Here is a 4,916-nt window from a genome sequence, read left to right as displayed (position 1 = left end):
CTATGTATAAACTATATATAAGATTTCCGACTGGGTCTCCTGTGTCAGTACCACGTGTTGAGCAGCGTTTATGCACTTTGTACTGTTTGGAAACAGTATCTTGCGAATTTTGCGTCCTTTTTCAGCTGATCGACTAGTGATTAGAGTTAGCTCCGCATAGCATGTCTATCATTACAGCTAACATGCGCCTATCTGTTATTGGCGAATGTAAACATTCTGGCATGCCACGGTGCGGTGCCTCGAGGCTAACGCAACTAGCGCCATTCAAGATCGGCTTACCTGATTGCTCCCGCGCGTATTCCTACGATCTTTTCTAGCCTGTCGTTGAAGTCTCTCGTCCAAGTCGCTGAAATCAACTCACTAAACACCCTTACACTTTAGCCGAAAAGTCCGTTGCACTTGAGAACACGTTCGTTCTGTACGTTTATCGATAGCTCACACAGTAAACACCTTGTCACTATCGATCTTAGCACGGTTTTGTTAACGATTTTGCAACTAACTGTACCGATTCAAACTGGGCACATCTCGTCAAGGAAATCCGGAAACAGTGGTCGCGTGATACTAAATAATTATCCGTTGCTTGCTTCTTCTCTTAATTTGCACTCTCCAGAGAAACCAATAAGATTTCTATACCGTCAATATAAAAATTGGAAATTGTATATAATATAAAACACCACTGCACTTCCCAATAAATATAAAAAAATAAGATTTCATTTACGGAGGTAATAACGCACGAATAAGAGGTAGCGCTCGCTGAATGATGAAGAGAATTACGAAACAAACGGTCTTGCAGAAATGCAGATTATTGACATGGGTTTCTCACTCAAAAACAGTCACAGGTCAGGTGCGCATTATAGGATTTGTGCCGTTAATCACTACAGAAATCCCTCCATATCGTTCATTTCGTAGCGATGTACAAGTTGCAATTTTTATTTTCTCTCTCTTGTTTTTGGTCCAACACGGATCAACGAATCGATAACAATTTACTGTTGCGGTATCAAAATTCCTTCAGCTGAGGGTCTCATCTGAAGGTCTGGCTACATTTTGGTCACACACCACGATTCGATTGCGAATGCGCTTAGGTGCGCAGTCACAGTCCACGAAGCGTGTTGCCAAGTTCGTCCTTGCCACTGGTACCACTAGTGATACTAATTTTCCACGATAAGACCACTTTTTTATTTATATTTTGGGTAACGCAACAGTCCAAACCAGTAAATCTGGTATACCCGTACTTGAGATTGCGAAGAACTATCGCGCAAATCAAACAGGTACCGAACAGTTTGTCTCGGGATAAGAGTATCTAGGCTGCCTGTTTCTTGCACTCATGAACCTCGTGGAGCGTGCAACAAGAGGCGTGCTGTCCCGGACTGGACTAGCTGGGCCCCTCGCGCAGAGAGGGCCGGTCGCGCTTCACCTCCGCTTCACTGAGTCCCCACCTCGCTTAGTTCCTCTGTCTCTCTGTCTCTCGGTCTCTCACTTCAATTACGTTCAAGCCAGTGTGCTTCATCAACCACCTCTCTCGTTCTTTCCTTCCCACCCCACAAAAGCGCGATTTCCGCTATCAGTAGACAAAAACATTTGGGCGTTGGCGGGGTCACTCTTGCCCCACTGTCTCCTTCCAACTTCAGTTAGTGATGCGCCCCATCCTCTTCTTCCCACCTTAAATACCTCCCCACCCACTACCCCATCACTCGCTCCCTCCCATTCCTCTCTCGCGCTCTCGCGCTCTCTCTCTCTGTCACTCTATTAAACGTCTTTCCTAATGCTTCTTCTGCTTGACGAACGCACTATAAATGTCATGAACATTTTCCTGTGTGTTTTCCAGTATACTTATTGCACATTAACACTACACAGTTCACACCCCACTGTCCAGGTGGAAATACACCACCGGCCCAGTACGGGCCCAGAACAGCCTGTCGGAGTTCCAGTACTGGCTAGATGTACTGGGCCAGTACTGTGCAAGTACTGACTTGTCAATCTTGGCGTTACTGGCGTGCCAGCACTGGCATAGTACTGACAAACCGCTGGCGTACGTCCAGTACTGGCTGTTTGCACTTTGCCTGTGCTATGTCAGTACTGGCAAACCGCTGGCGTACGAAAATGCCGGAGTTAATTTTGAAAATGATCAAAAATTATTTAATTATTTTAAAGACCATCCATTCATCATCATACGACTGCATACTGTTCGAATATTATTAATAATTACAAAAATATAATTTTCAAACTATGTGTTTGATTTTAACACCCATTATTTCTATAAATCTAAAGATATAACAAAAAAGGTATTTAAAAAAATAATAATAATTGACTGCTAGTATTTTGTCAATACATGTTAATGGCACTGCTTAGAATGAATACATATATTACACTTTTACGCATTAAATTACAAATAATATTTCTAACGCTACGGGGTTTCGAACCTACATCTATATACCTAAATCTATCGCCTAGCAGTCGGACGTGCTAACCATTGCGCTAATTCGACAAGTTGAAACTCTGTGAAAAAGCCATCCTCATAAGGTACAGTTCAGAAAAGTTAAAACAACAATATTTCAACTTGACCCCATTGCGCAATAATTTTTTTGATAACAAGTTTCCTTAAACCTTCGTGTAATGTTTTTCTTTTTAGGTGTTTTAGACTATTCTGCAACGATTAAGACATACAATCATACATACAATGTAATTTTTTCGCAACATTTATTATTTTTCATAAAGGTGGAACTTAATTGTATAGTCAATTTCTCGACATTTCAAAACACCCTGACAGCATTTATAGACGTGTTTTTTTTAAGTCTATTTTTGTACTACTGGCATAGTACCGTTCCAGTCGTGCAGCCAACGTTCTGCCATACTGGGCGAACCATCGGTCAGTATTTCACCAGTAACGTATATCACTCCTCAGCCAGAGGTACGCGGGTATGATGCCAACTGTTGGTTAAACTTTTATTTCAGTGCCGATATTACACCGGTGGTGATGGTCAGTACTGGGTCAGTTCTAAACCAGTATGATGCCAACCGTTCGTTGAACTGTTTCAGTATTTTACCAGTAATATGTATCAGCACTACAAAAGTAGTATATCAGTATCACGTCAAACGTTGGCGGAACACCTGTGCCGAAATTACATCAGTAATGAAGGTAAGTACGGGAACAGTTGTAAACCAGTATGATGTCTAGCGTTGATGGAACTCTTGTGTCAGTATTTTACCAGTAATATGTATCAGTACTGCGCCAGTAGTCGACCCAGTATCACGCCAACCGTTGGCGGATCTCCTGTGCCGGTATTGCACCAGTGGCGACTGTCAGTACTAGGCCAGTTGTAAAACAGTATGATGCCAACGGTTCGTTGAACTCTTGTTTCAGTATTTTACCAGTAATACTTATCAGTACTGCAAAAGTAGTATATCAGTATCACGCCGAATCGTTGGCGGAACACCTGTGCCGATATTACACCAGTAATAAAGGTCAGTACGGGGCCAGTTGTAAACCAGTATAATGCCAACCATTGGTAGAACTCTTGTGACAGTATGTTACCAGTAACTGAGCTAATAGTAAGCCAGTAATATGCCGATGGTTGGCACAGTACTAACAGACAGTACTGGTATTTATTCTGAATTACAACTGGCGTGGTACTGCGCCGGTCGTGTACTCCGGCTAGGATCCGACTATTCCCCCTGGGAAGATTAATTTTCTGCTAAAAAATATGAATTTTCAACAAAGTAGATCCAGTGTGAACTAAAATAATCGACACAAAAATAGATTAATTTTAAATTTAAAAAATAAAACATCATTTAAACAAAATTAATTTTTTTAATAAAGTGGATCAACTGCAAGCCAAGAAATAGGGAAACAATTGGGTAATAAATTATTTTGAATACAATTATTATGGGTATCATATTCAGTACAATAAGAAACAAATTTTAAACTAAAATGATCAATTTTATTTGAAAAAATGAATTTTTAATCAAGCGATTCAACTTTCTACCAGGTATAGCTATTTTTGAATCAAAAAGATGAATTTTCAACCAAGAAGATTAATTTTTTACTAAAAAAGAATGAGGTGGTTTAATTTTCAATTAGGCTTGGATAAATTTTCAAACAAAGAAATTAATCTTCAACCAAAAATATAATTTTTTAAGAGAGTGTTTTAGTATTCATTCAATTAGTTGAGTTTTCAATCAAAACATGTGAATTTTACAAAAAAAATCGAATAGCCAAATTATCATTGAAAATGTTAGTTTTTAATTCAAAAAACAAATTTTAACAAAAAATTAATTTTTACAACAAAAAGAAGAATTTTTAATTGAACTAATGAAGATTCATCACAAAAACTGAATTTTTAATAAAATTTTTTAATCTTCAACAAAGTATAGTGAAATTTTCAACCAAGAAGATTAATTTTCTACCGAAAAACTATTTTTTTTAACAAATTGGTTCAAACATTCAACCTACTAGTCGAATTGAAAAAAATAAAATAAATTTTCAATATAAAAATTGAATAGTTGGTATTTAAAATAATGAAGATTTTTAATTTAAACACCAATTAATAAATTTTTTTTATTGAAAATTCATCTTTTTTGGTTTACTATTCATCTACTAGGTTAAATGTTTGATCCGATTTGCTAAAAAAATACTTTTTTTGTATAAAATTAATCTTCTTGGTTGAAAATTTAACTATACTTTGTTGAAGATTAAACTATCGCGTCCGAGTGTAATCGATTGGGGCTGGAGGTCGGAGCGCGGTCACAAAAAATCAATAACTTTTGAACTACTGCAAAATACAAACTTTTTTTTTCACCAAAATTTTCGGTAGAGATTGTATAATCTATAGGCATGTGAAAGAATTCATTTACAAGTGGAGAAGTTTTATTAATTTTCAATTGTTTAAAACAAACGATTATTTAAGAAATAATTTCGT

General features: G+C 37.6%; 1 protein-coding gene across 1 annotated transcript in view; it reads right to left on the bottom strand.

Moving 5' to 3' along the window:
* Positions 1–370, bottom strand: part of LOC117182208 (paired box protein Pax-5-like) — a 380,233-nt gene extending 379,863 nt beyond the window's left edge. The window contains exon 1 of the mRNA XM_033375273.1: positions 280–370. The gene's annotated coding sequence lies outside the window, so the exon portion shown is untranslated. The remainder of the gene's footprint in view (positions 1–279) is intronic.
* Positions 371–4,916: the final 4,546 nt, after the last annotated feature.

The sequence above is a fragment of the Belonocnema kinseyi genome, chromosome 10, assembly GCF_010883055.1.
Source record: "Belonocnema kinseyi isolate 2016_QV_RU_SX_M_011 chromosome 10, B_treatae_v1, whole genome shotgun sequence".
Lineage (NCBI taxonomy): Eukaryota > Metazoa > Arthropoda > Insecta > Hymenoptera > Cynipidae > Belonocnema > Belonocnema kinseyi.
This window is presented reverse-complemented; position numbering and strand designations above follow the sequence as displayed.